This window comes from Dermacentor variabilis, chromosome 11 (assembly GCF_050947875.1).
Source record: "Dermacentor variabilis isolate Ectoservices chromosome 11, ASM5094787v1, whole genome shotgun sequence".
NCBI lineage: Eukaryota > Metazoa > Arthropoda > Arachnida > Ixodida > Ixodidae > Dermacentor > Dermacentor variabilis.
In genome coordinates this window covers 80,625,372-80,639,697 of record NC_134578.1, presented here as the reverse complement: position 1 = coordinate 80,639,697, position 14,326 = coordinate 80,625,372, and positions in this window count along the sequence as shown.

Sequence of the window (14,326 nt, the reverse complement as noted above, 5' to 3'; positions counted from 1 at the left end):
ATGCTGCGTCCGGTTGCGGTTGTCTAACGCCAGTTGGGCTGGTGGTGTTTGTCCAACGGCGGCGTTGCTTGTCTAACCTAGTCAACGCATCCACTTTCATAGGGTGTAATGGAGTCAGATTTTTTCAACGCGAAGGCATGGAATGGCTCATTAGGCGGAGAATCCGGCGTTGGCCGCGTGACGACATGGCGGGACAAAAAGGCTGCAAGCCCTCGACCCTTGGTGGCACCCCAACTTATGACCTTTGATGTTGACTAGGGCTACGAACACTTGACCTTTCGTAGGAGTTGAACCCACGACCTTTCGTGTTAAGACGAAAGTAATTAGGGTACATGTAATTAAGATAGTGTTAATTAGGGCACTAGAACCAACGATGTTTGGTGATAGCCAAACCCATGGTCTTCGGTGTAAACGAGGTTATATAAGCACAGATATATAAGATAAAATTAATTAAGGCGTCGGTAATTAGGGCAGACTTAGGTGAAGCACTCGAACCACTCGAAAGCACTCGAAGTACTCGAAGCACTCGAAACTTTAATAAGTAAACTAGAAGGATATGATATCCGTGGCGTGGCAAATCAGCTCTTTCAATCTTATCTGTCTGGGCGGACGCAGTGCGTTGCTATCGAAAAATACTGCTCTTCATATAGGGAAATAAAATCAGGTGTGCCCCAGGGTAGCGTTTTAGGCCCGATTTTGTTTAATATCTATGTTAACGATATTGCTGAAATAGTAAGTGACACATCCATTGTACTACACGCTGACGATACGAGCGTGTTTGTCTCTGACAATTATCTTGATGAACTGTTACAAAGATCTCGCAGTATCCTTTTTAAATTGTCGAGTTGGTCTCGTGATAACGCTCTAACAATTAATAGCTCCAAATCAAAGGCCATATTGTTCAAGGCAAGAGGCAGGCAGTCTTATTTAAATGAAGAATTATTGTTGGATGGCACGCCCATTGAGATTATAACCAAATACAAAGTATTAGGCGTGACGCTGTCAGAAGATATGAACTGGACATATCACATTGAACAAATTATGAAATCATTGTCCTCTGCCGCAGGTGCATTGTCCCGTTGCCGTCATCTTTTCCCAGAGAAAGTAAAGTTATATATTATACCTTGTTTGAATCACATCTGAATTATTGTGCGCTTGTATGGGCTACCACCACGAAACGTAATCCTCATGCACTTCTTCAACTTCAAAAACGAGCACTTCGACATGTAGCGAATGTACCTTATTTCCATTCTACTGCGCAACTTTTTGAAAGTTATAACATAATACAAGTAACTAACATTTACGAATACAGGCTACTGCATTATTTCTGCTTCGGCTCCGAAAAGTTTCAAATATTTTTTAAAAAATACGTCACGACTTGAATATGACAAAAGTGATGCGCGTACCGGCAGCAAAGACAGGTGGTTAGTACCGTACAGGCGTACAAATTACCTCATGCAGTCGCTAAGCCACACGCTACGTTCACTGTTTATTAAATTTGGGAAAGAAATTGTTATGACAAATACCTTGACTCGAAAACAGCTTAGGTCATATTTTTGCAAAGAAATTTTTGAAATGTGATCTTTGTAATTATTGTAAATCTAACCCATTGCATTGTATATTGCATTTGTACTGCTGCCATGTGAGGGCCTTCAGGCACATTCACGCTGTATGTCGCAGCTTTTCGCCTGGAGGACCCCCAACAAGTTTGTGGGAAATAAAAACATTTGATTGATTGATTGATTGATTGATTGATTGATTGATTGATTGAACCCACTACCTTTGCTGGTAACGAGACCCCTGTGCTTTGGTGGGAGTCGAACCTACAACCTTGCGTTGGGGCATAATGTCTAAGCATCGCTCGGCTCACAATGTTTTCGTATTCATCTACGTACGGATAACTACTTACCCCTTGAATTTTTTATGTTGCTGTTATTGTGCTCGACGCGGTGTGCAAGCATGGCAGGTGTGCGTCACCGGACGAAGCGGTAAATACTGCGTCTCCACGTGTAACAGAGGGGATAGTGTATCTGCACACTTTGTCACCGTTAGATATAATGCAGTTTATGAAATAGCAGTATTCTCATTTTATGAAGTGCTTGGAGTCGGAAACGCGGTAATGGGATAGAGTGTGTATCCGAGCTAATCGGTACTGATACATTTGAGGCAGGTAAACCGCTAATTAACCACGAACAGCAGAAAGAGTACATGCAGAGCGCTTGTTTATTAAGAGCACCAATAACAATTAATAGCAGCAATATGTATAAATTAGATTACCGTCGTAATTTAACATCTGCGTCAAAGTGTGACGCTTCATTGTAAATTATTCCTTTAAATGAAAGAGGCCTAATCAATATCGCTGCACTGATTGCAGAGAAAGGCAAGTTCTCCGTTCCAGAGTATCTAGATAGGAGCTCAGAGCATGAGCTACCTTTTAAATATTCACAAATGATGTACAAATTACCTGTGATCCACTATACTCACCGAATGTGCTGAGAACCATTTAGGTACCCTTGTTCAAAATTTATAACGTTTCGGGGTTCACCCTCCACTTTGTTGTAAATGCACGTCGGCTCCTTGCCATTAAATTTCACTGTGTAACTTCTCTTCACCAAATAGGTTGTTATTCCTCGTCGGTAGAACTAAGGCGAAAAAATAGACCTGCGCATTAGAATAGTAGTACTTTTATCGTTGTTAAGAAGCAGCCGGAATCTACTCTGAATTCCGGCTGCGTAATGATACTCCCTTGGAACTGGGTAAACGTTCCCTTATTTTGACGAAATGCATCGAGTGGTCTAAAACCAAGCCTATTTTGTGTTGTCTCGTCACAGATATTGTGATTTCAAGTTATTTATATTGTTACGCTACACGGGGAAGGCGAAGAAGAGGAGATTAAAGTTGCGCACGGTGTAGAAAATGCCTGACTGTCTGCGATCTCATCTCTATGCCCCCTCGATCACCGTGTAAATAAACCCATATCCTCCATAACAGCTTCAGTGGAGGTGCTGCGTAATATCTTTGGACCTCCTTCTCCGACGTGCCTGGCCACGAAGCCGGCTTTTGGGTGGACTACCGCTTGAAAACGCGGACGTGAACAAACCACCAGTCACTGGAGGCAGCCATGACACAAGCATGCAAGATGACAGTGTTCGCGCAAGGCAAGTAATCTGCTGAATCCTTCAGAAAGAACCATGCATATTTTCCGACAAAGCTGGTGAAGATGTCCACGACTGGCTGAGGTAAGGGGTCACAACGGGTGGAACTCAATGGCGCGACTTGCTAATGTCATTTTCTTTCTCACCGGAACCGCACTTCTGTGGTTCGACAGCAGTCGGAACACGGTGCAAACGTTAGAAAGCTTCGTTGAGGAAATGAAGAGCTGCTTCGGGGACTCGCTGTCAAAAAGAAACAAGCGTGATCGTACGCTTTCGCGAACAGCACAGTCCCCAGAGAAACATGCCCAGCTTACATTCAAGAAGTATTGAAACTGTGCTTTGTGAGTTCTGGCACCGCCATGTCGGATGAAGATAAGGTTGGACATCTCCTGAAGCACATCGCTGCAGATGTATGCTGTTTCTTATATCAAAGGAATATCTGTGGACACCGTCTGATCTAAGGCGGCGCTGTCGTGCTTTCAGGCGCTGAAGATACGACGAGTATTGCCAATCTAGACTTGACAACGTTACCACGGGCTTAAGCGTGGACATCTACGCCTCCCACAACATCGTCTTGTTATTACGTCCTCTGGTTAAAAAGAATTGGCGCACTTTCAAGCGCAAATTGGGGAAGAGAGACCAGATGGGGGTGCCACCAATGAACACTTCATGCACGCTGTCATGCACAGCCGGTACTTTGCCAACTGCAAACTAACAGTAATAATTGAGTCTTGCATGATTAACGAGTCCGCGTCGACAGGAAGGACTTTCGGCATCCTTCGCGCACCTTCGAACGCCATTAGGCCAGAGAACTCCAATGCCTTTCTCTCCGATACAGCCAGCCTCAGACCCAATTTTATGACTTACCGGTGCACCGGGAGCCACCTATTTGATTTTGCTGTGGAATGCGCGGACATATCGCCATGTATTGTCGCCCACAGCAGAAGCACGCTTTAGCCATCCTCAATTGTTAGTCTGGAGGCCAAAACAGGGTGCCGCGGCAGACCGTTGCGCCTCTTCGATGACATTCGCGTGGACGTGTATCACGGGGTGAGTCTTCAGCTTCCGACCGCAGTCTACGCCACCTCAGACAGGCTATCGCCGCTCATCATCACCATCCCATCGCTCGCTTCCACTGCCATTCCAGCTGGAAAACTAGCTGGTGCGACCGACCGAAGTTAGGTGGCGGATACTCCTCCACCTGTTGCCATGCTGAAAAACAAAGTGTGAGTCTGGGATGATGGGTTAGCTACGAATGCATTAGTGGATATTGGCGTTGCACTTGCAGTAATGAGTAGTTTGTTTAAAAATCGTCTTGGACCCAAAGTTATGTTCACGTGGTACCGATAGACTGCTTTTCGTGGAGTTTGAGGCAAAATCCTGCGGTCAGTTGGTGTTTTCTCTGCTAGGGTGACTGTTACAAGTGAATTTATTGCTTTGGACACACCACTCACAACATCACCCCTGGGATTTACTTTCTTGGTGAATGTTGGGCAGTGGTTGATTGTGGGGTTGGTGAAATTTCTCTTCGAAGTTGCGTTATAAGACGAAAAGCTGAAGTATTTCACGTGGTCAAGCCGGGAGAATTTTCTGTTTCCCATATAGTCCTTGTGCCGGCTCAGACTGCGGTATTTGTTCCGGTGACTTCCACGCATTGCCCTTTGCATAGCTGTCATCGGTTAATTGAACGTTACTCCCCTACCATTTCGAGCAAAAATATACTGGTTACTTGATACATTGTAGAATGAGTAAAGGGTCCTGCATGTCTTTGGAGAAATATTTACTACGGACATAACTCTCGCTGGCCACTTCTTTGAAATGACTGTCAATATTGATGCCGTTGACGCTCCTACAGACGCGAGGGCAGCATATCGCGACTACTCATAGGAATTCTTACGCCCCCCCCCCCCCCCCATGACGAACAAGCCACTATCCACTTCACAGTGGGAGGTATGGCAAGGGGTGCTCGTTCGTTAAGTGCCAGTATTCCATTTCGCGTAGGACGAGCGCCCGATTTCGCATCCTGGCTCGCGCAACTAACACCACATAAACAGGGCCTAAGCGACGCCTGTTCGACAAAGCCGTACCACTTATTTCGTACAGAACGAAGGGCAATCGACGGGATTCTTGTAATACCTGGGTAGCTCTAGTGATACTAGTCACGAAAAACGGCAATTCTAGGAGATTGTGTGCTTACTATCGAATACTTAACGCTGATACAAAGAAGAACGTATATCATCTGTTACGCATGGAAGATGCTATCGATGGCCTTCATGCAGCCTAATACTTCTCCTCCGTTGACTCACGATCAGCATACTGGCAAATGCCTATGCACCCCTCAGATAAAGAGAAAACTGCCTTCGTGACTACAGATGATCACTACGAGTCTAAATGCGACGCCTTTTGGCTTATGCAAGGCACCAGAAAGTCGAAATCAGAGATCTGGATTTGCTATCTCAAGGATGTACCCATTTTAACAAAACACTTGATCAGCACAATCCGAGACTCGATGTCATATCGGACCGCATTCGAAACGCTCGACTGGTTGTAAACTCAAAGAAGTGTCACTTCTGTGAGTGCCAGACTCTCGTGCTCGGTTTTCTCGTACACAAAGATTTGTATACGACGTGACCCTGAAAACTTGCTGCAGTCGGCGGTTTAAGCGAACCAAGGACAACAAAAGACCTCCGAATTTTTCTAGGCCCTTGTTCGCATTTCCGCTGGTTTATTACGGACTTCCCCCAACTTGCGAACTCACTCACGTGCTCCCTTCATAAAAATAATCCGTATGTTTGCACTGCAGAATATGAGGATGCGTTTCTTTAGCTAAAGCATTTACTAACTTCGGACCCTGTCTTGGGCCATTTGGATCCCGAGGCCACGACTTAGGTGCACGCTGATGCTAGTGGTGTGGTGTTGGCGCCGTCCTCGCTTTCAGGATAGTGAGGGATCATCGTCCCCTTTGCTGGCGTGTCGCACTGCGAGATCCTTGTGTACGGCTGGCACGTTGGATGTTACGCCTTCAGGAATACAACTTTTCTGTCGACTTCAAGAGCTGTCGGTGTCCTAACGATGCCGACTGCTTGTCTCGTATTGCGTCGCCACACTCCAACGCTAACGACCATGACTTCGACAACCATCCTACCAGCATTACCAAATTTCCTGACTTCAATACCTTTAAACGTGATCAAAGTCGCGATGCAATACTCATACCCCTATTTGAAGCGACCCGCACGTCCGGTCCGACCACACCGTTCACGCTGTGTCGCGGCGTGCTGTACAAGAATAATTACTCAGATGACGGCGCTTCGTTGCTCCTAGTCGTTCCCAAACGCCTACAGACTGCGGTTCTTCGCACCATGTATGATATTACTTCGGGTGACATGAGCTTGGCTCGCACGTTTCCTCGACTACGCCAGCGCTTTCATTGGCCGAAGCTATGGAAGAGCGCGAGACAGCACAATGCCAGTTGTCAAGGTTGGAAATGTCACAAGAAACTGGTGACGCCTCTGCGGGCTTGCTGCAACCACCGAAGCCACCACCTTTACCATTTGAAAAAAGTTGGTATCGACTTGCTCGGCCCCTGTCCGAAGAGCTTTAGCGGCCGTCGCAGTATTATTGCGCGCATCGACTACCTGACGCGCCGTACTGAGGCTGCTGCTATGCATCTACTACTGCCGCCGATGTTGTCGTGCGTTCCGATTCTTTCCCTCACACTGCGACACGGAGTTCCACGTCTAGTTATAAGTGACCGTGGACGACAATGCACCGCTGACGTTCTTGAAAATCTGCTGCGCCTTTGCGGTTCTACCTATTATCATTCAACACAATGCCATGCACAAATGGTCTCACCAAATGCACGAATTGTAAGCTTACCAACATGTTGTCACTGTACGTCTCAGCTGACCAAACGAATTTGGATACCACGCTGCCCTTCGTCATGTACGCATCCAATACAGCGAAGCGCGAAGTAACCGTGTATGCATCTTTCTCTGTGTTGATTTCCTCGAATACCTCAAACATTCCACCCACCCTCAGTGAACGAAAAATGAAAAGCCGGCTCAAGGAGTAGGTGGAGATTGTCGTTCTGTATGAAATTATTCCTCAGGCTTATCGTAAATTAGGCGTTCTTACCTGTAACACGTCTCCAAATGTTGGCCTGGGGTGGTAGTCGAAGTCTGCGGCCGCAATTGCAAGAACCGAAAGAAAGATAATCGATATCATTATAGACGGGTTTATACGATGCGCAACAAGCTTGTTAAACATAAAAGCAGTCGTAGAAAGCACGCTTGTCGTCTTGTACGTCGGCGTTCCCTGAAAAATAAATGAGATTTAAATTTGCTCTCATTCGTTGGTAGTTGAAAGAGCACTGAGTCCTACGAGTGTGTTGACATTTAAATGTCAGCTGGAAAGTTCGTCACATTATCTAGCCATCCTATCTCATGCATGCTTATAGAGATCGTTTGGTATGTACCCGACTTTTGGCAAAATGCGTCCCAAATTATTGAAAATACCAAGGAATAAATAATAAATTGTCTTCCTCTGCACTCCTTCCCCACAAAATCGCTCATTTTAATATGTTTTGAGGTAGTTATAGTTGCGACATATGCAAACTAGGCTAGAACATGTTACCCAAGAGAACTAAGTGATTGACAGCAGAAGACACGAAGCCATTCAAAACCGGTCGAAACCGGTTTCGAAACCAGTCATTACTTTTTGTCGACAAGCAAAAAGTTGACGCTGTTAATTTTTACAGCGTATTTAATTACTAGTATTTTTCAGACATGAAACGGAAATTGAAGTGCCGAAGAGGTGAGCGGTCGCATCCTGAGGGGACGCACATCACTGACGCGAATGTTTACGTTTAACCTTCTGCACGGCATGAAGCGAGCGTCCATATACGTCAAGCGCCGATATCGCTTGCATCTTGCATGCTTGACGTTGAGGCGTGGACAGTGACGTCATTTATGGACGTCATCACTACGGACGTGGCGGTTACACTATTCCTCAATTTCGCTATTCCGCTAGAGACGGGCGGCAATTTAGTACATAATTAAATTATCGGCCTCGACGTTTTTACACTTCTCGAAGCACTCAAGACCTACACGAATGGCGCGCTTCAAATCTTCCTTTGGGAGTTTTCGTATGACCATTTCGGTTAAAAAGCCACTCAGGCTGGTTTGCATGAGGGTTTCTCAAATTGAATTATTCAGTCGCATTATAATGCTCATTATTGGGTTAAAACCCTTACCCCGCAATTATTTTGGTCATCGCAACTTCCCTATACTTGGAGGACTAGGAACGCATTCCGTCATTACTCTATATGTATGTATGTATGTATGTATGTATGTATGTATGTATGTATGTATGTATGTATGTATGTATGTATGTATGTATGTATGTATGTATGTATGTATGTATGTATGTATGTATGTATGTATGTATGTATGTATGTATGTATGTATGTATGTATGTATGTATGTATGTATGTATGTATGTATGTATGTATGTATGTATGTATGTATGTATGTATGTATGTATGTATGTATGTATGTATGTATGTATGTAGTGGGCAAGGGACGAAAAGGGGTTGTTCAGTTTGTCGAATAGCAGCCCGAAACGCAACTGTAGTACCAAGGCTCAGAAAAATGTGCGGACTAACTCCGGGACGTACGATGTTGACGGGCTTCTTAACGTGCCCTTCTACCCTACAGCAATCCCCAGAAAAAAACTGAGGATTACCTTCTTTGCAAGGATCTTAATCTGGATTCGCAGCGGGTGTCATCAGCAGCAATGTCCAAGCCAGCCAATTATTCAGCCTGTGAATGCAGCTTACAGGTGGAAACGCGCCATTTGCGCGATTCACAATATTTTTTACAGAAATTGATCCCTGCGAGCACTGTCAGGAATTTTTTTTGACAACAGCATTTTTAAGACGTTGTCTTCAATGCCTTTTATAACGGGCTTAGTCTTAAGAGCCTGGCATCGCTATGTCTACGACCTTGCACCGGCGAGGAACCTTATTTAACACCTGTGACACACATGCCCATTAAGGGTATCAGACATAAAAAAGCAGGCTCGCATTTTGATAGCAATGATGGGGGGAAATAACGCCACAATTTCGTGCATGGCGTCAACAGAGTGTGATCACGCCATGTGATCGCAAAAACGAGGAACAACGTGCCTAAGAGAGTAATCTAAACACATGAAACATGTGACGGAGCCTCGGGGACAAGAAACAGCGGCTATAAATTGATCTAGTTATTTAGGTATCTGCAGTGATCGCGCAGTAAGACGGCATGTAGAAGATATTGTTCCTACAGCAAGCCAGCAAGCCATCAATATTAACAGACTCTCGAATGGCGCTGTTGGTGAAGACCTTGCTAGAAGGGAGCCACCAGTAGTCCACGAAAACCAACTGCGCAAGTCTGTGAGATTCGGCCGACCCACGGAGCACTACACGTCTTAAGGTTAAGGAAGACTGCTGCATCAGTATTAGAGAACTGCAGCTAATGACAAACCATTCCAAGTATCTAAGAGGCATCATTTCTGCTCCAAGGGTTCAAGCTCTAGTAACGACGTCACGAAGCGAAAGGTGCTCAAAGACTAATGCTTTACACAAACGTTGTTCAGTCCCTGGTAGCATGTCAGCCTGTAAAAAAAGTACAGTTTAACATTAGGGCGCCCCTAATTAGCGCGGATCGTTCAGTTATTATTTCGATAGCACTTATATAGACGCTTCGGGTGCATCTTCGGCGTAGCCGTTAGCGTCGGCGTGGCATTAGTATTCCGTATAGAGTCCAAGTTCGATAAGGTCATGGCGGCGCTCGGTACGCTGTCGTCGGGAGCATTAGCCGAGGATGGTTGTTGGATATCGCGCGCGCATGCATGGAAGGGGGAGAGGAAGCGCTCCGGCTTCCATCGCGATTAGGGCACCTGGAGGGGGGGGGGGGGTAGAGTTGTCCTTTTCCGGCGGTTGCTGCCTTAAAGCGTCTGAGCACGCCTGCGTAAGTCGTATTTTGAAAGCAATCTACGATGAGTACACAGTCTGGAACGATGAGGTAAGGGCTCAGCTTCGTGCGCACTGTGTTCTCGCCGCTTAGTCTGAATTTAAGGAACAAGCAGCACCAAGCTAAATTCGCTCGGTACTGCTGCCGTTTTTCATCACACCAGCGTTTTGACAGCGGTGTATGCGTGCATAGAGTAGGATGTCCTTATGTGTGCCATTACGGGCGTAACAGTATGCTTCTTTGCTTAGTATGCCTATGTTTACAAGCTTATACGGCCAATAAAACTACTATCCCTACTAAGTATTGCAGTCTAATAGTTTGTAATCGCAATCGATGCGATAGTAAATGTAGGTTCCCCTTTCAGGCGAAACTGCGACATTTTTGTGATGACCGCATTGTGCTGCGAAAAACATTCGCAGATGAACGAGGACAGTCTCTTTTCGAGAAGCAAATTTTTTTCAACGAAATCTTCAGTTCAAGACGTCTTCATTAGTGTGGGTGGTGAATGACGATGACGGAGTAACGCAGAGGCAAGGCGCGTTCTTAGTCCTCATTCCTACCGCGACTGTGGCTTCTTAAGTGCCACGGGTATGGCTTATATATATTCACCCTGGAGCTCGTTTAAAGATAACACGCAGAGCATGACGCCAGCCAGTTGCTTGATCTATCGCTAAGAAAGCCCGCCACGTTGGTGCAGGCGGAGTACTCTCTGTTTCGGTGTCTGCGACGCTGCTGAGATTTAGAATATTCGACTCACGGTCTGTCAGCCAGCAGTTGGAATTCTTTGGAATGTTTGTTTGCTTTTTTATAAAATAGTGACTGCGTATTCTTGGGTTCCAACGACAAACAGCGGTGAAGATAAAATCGGCTACGGGAATTCGCCCATAACAGCGAACGCCGGCAAAGAGAGTTTCGCCAAGGAATTCTCTTGTTGACGTCATCCCTTGTAGATGTCAGAGGTTGTGCACGCACAAAGGAATTCCATCGCCAACATGACCACCCACGTATGAGCTGATCTGTTCTCCATGCTGAAAATCTTTGCTACAAATGGCATACCTGCTTCAAGAGTGCGACGTCAGAAATTTGACCTACGTGACGTACTCAGTGAATTTCATTGCAACGTGCATGTATGCAGAGGCTATTGAAGTATAATGATAGCTTTAACATAAGGAAAAGAATAACTGGCGTTCCATCTACTTTTGTGCTTGAATGCATAAAATGATATTTTGTTAAGAAAGTAACTGGAACCCCAATGCATTACTCGACGAAGTTCGGGAATTCTTATCTCGAAACTGGTGTCATCCAGAGAATTCGTTCCATTTGGATGCACTTTGCATACTTTACGGCTAGAATTTGTAAATTGCAATATGGGCCATAAGGTTATTAGTTAAAAACTTAAGTAGCACATTTTTATTAATTAGTCGATCATGCGTTCTACTTTTTGCGCAAGCAATGCCCGCCTCTTCGAGTAGACCACCTCATGAACTCATGCTATCAGCCAGAGGCAACATTTAAAGAATTTTGAATGTGTCCTCGGAAACACCCTGTAGCACCGGCTTTCTGGTCGGTGCTGCTCGTCGTCTTTCCCTTATCAACTTTGCCTTCGATACAAGTTCATCGGGCTTTCATGCCATTGAACCGGAATTTATTTCGTTTTAATCACTTGCTCTATGGCATTATTCCGCAGTGCATTGCTCTTTGAAACCTGGTATTTGACTATCTCTATTCTGATTTCTTTGCGTCCTGCGACGGTGTTATAAGAGATTTTTTTCTTCTTTTTTTTCACTGTGAGTTCTCGATGCAAAATTTGTACCTCTCAGGCTTCTCTGTTGGAGTCAAAAGTTTGACGAAAGTTCATTTTGTCGGTAGCTTGATGGTAATGAAATGGCGGTCACTGACCGAGTCAACGTGAAATTCACATATATACATTTCGTGGCCCATAGGGGTACTCGATATTAATAAAAGCCGGCAAGAGCTGTAAGCCTCCTCTGTCTCAAAATGTGACGTAGGGAAGGGGTGTAGTTAGCAGGTAGATTTCAATTGCTCGTGCTGATGCTCTTCTCTGTCCTTTGCATGAACTTAACAGTCACTTCAGTATACGTTAAACAAGACGATGGCGAAAGCCTATGTTCTCACGAGACATTCATTACATTATTTGACATCTTGGTTCTGGCATTGTTTCCTCCCACCAATGGTCCTGGGTTGGAGTTCCCTAATTATCTCTACATTAATTAACTGTGCCTTAAGTAACTCCGCCCTAATTAACCCCACAAGTAGTTTTGACTTCCACGAAAATTATTGGAATCGAGGGTCCGGATTAACTATATCTTAATAATTTGGACCTTAATTACATTCACCTTAATTATTGCCAGATATGGTGGCTTCCTCTCTCGACCTTAATGATGTCGATTGGAATCTACTTGGAGATATAGCCTGTTCGACCGTATCTTCTTGCTGGGTCGTGGGTTCAAGTGCTCTAATTAACTTTGCATTAATTGACACGAAAAGCCGTGTGTTCGACTCGCGATCTCCACAACGTCAATTGGAGTCCAACAGAGAGATATGGCCGGTTTGTCCACATACGCAAATTGGTTCGACCGCCCACCCCTCCCCAAAACTCATGGGCGCTATTGGCTCAATTGCCTCTATCCCAATTAAATACGCTTTAAGTCACTTCGCATTAGTTAGCATCAAAGGTAGTCGGTTGGATTCCCAGCTTTCGGAATGTCAATTTGAATTTACCTTGGACAGGCGGGTTCGCCTATACCCCCATGTTGGTTCATAGGTTCGAACACCTTAATTCCCACCAAAGCTCGTGGGTTCGACTGCCACCAAAAGTGTTTGCTGTATATACTACAGAGAAGCTGTATATCACTCGGGTCCCAGAATTTTTTTTTGTCTCCACCGTCACAACATTCGACAGAAAAACATTACACGTATTGAAGCGAAAAGTGCTTATCTCAATCGGAATTACTCATACAAGACACAGCCTAGAATTCTTTACAAAAAGAAAAGCACAGAACAAGTGTCAAAGCCACATGATAAGACGCGTTCGAGCAATGCGAAGCACACAGCATTGGCGGCATGCGTTGATCGCTAAAGATAACGATTGCATAGGCTGCAGTTGCCAGAAAGCGGGGCAACTGTCGCCTACCAAGCATGGAGCCACGTCACTAAACTTTATAATTTAAAAGAAGAACCCGCCTAGCAACTGATTTCATTTGTATTGTGATAGCGCTGTGGGAATGCCACGCATAATTAGGGCGCCTGAAGAGCAGCGCGATTACGATGAGCGACGAAGACATCATCATCAATATGCACATCGGCGTCGTACTCAGCCTTGGCAGGATCCGGTGGCTCGTTGGTACAGTTTTGTTACCGAGCAATTCAATTGTCTTGCTGCCAATCATTTCATGTAGTGCATTGCTCAATCGCTCAATGCTACGTCACATTTGTCTATGGGATTAAGTGATGCCACTGCTTCACTGGTCAACTCCCTTACCAGCGTGGCTTGCAGGCCAACTTTATTTATACGTACGTTGTTTCAAGTAATGCGCTCAAAATTCCTGGGATATAGGAAAGATGCAGCTAAGTTAAATTAGACGTTTTAACCTTGTGAGCGAGTGAGCCATACCACTGGTTCCAATGTCAAAATATAAGCCTGTTAGCTGACGCGTTCATAACCATTTCTTGAAACAGAAAAAAATTCATTCCAGCCAATTTTACCGAGAAGCCACAGGCAAATCTGCCGAACAGCGCAGCCTATCCGGCCTCAGCAGGCACCCCCAAACGACGTGGCTGCTTGCTCATCATTGTCGGGTGCGTCTGAAGTCAGGATCCTTAACAATTCACGATACCGCTGGTTTTGTCTTTGCCTTACAGTGTGGCGGAAACAGTCACGTCGCTCGTGGGCTTCTGTCATTTGACGTTTTCAGCAGCTCGGTTTCCTTTCTTGTATGTTTGTGTAAAACTGACCAAAATTTATTAGGCTCTGAATATTACCAGCCTCAAGAATTGGAATTTCGGAACTCAATGTGAACAACTCGGATAACAGGGTTCAAGTGTTCTATAGGAATAAACTTCCTTGCTTTTAAGGTTAAGAAAGCTAATTAGATGAATTTGCTTATTATGTTTACTGCTTACACCTATCTGTTGATGTGT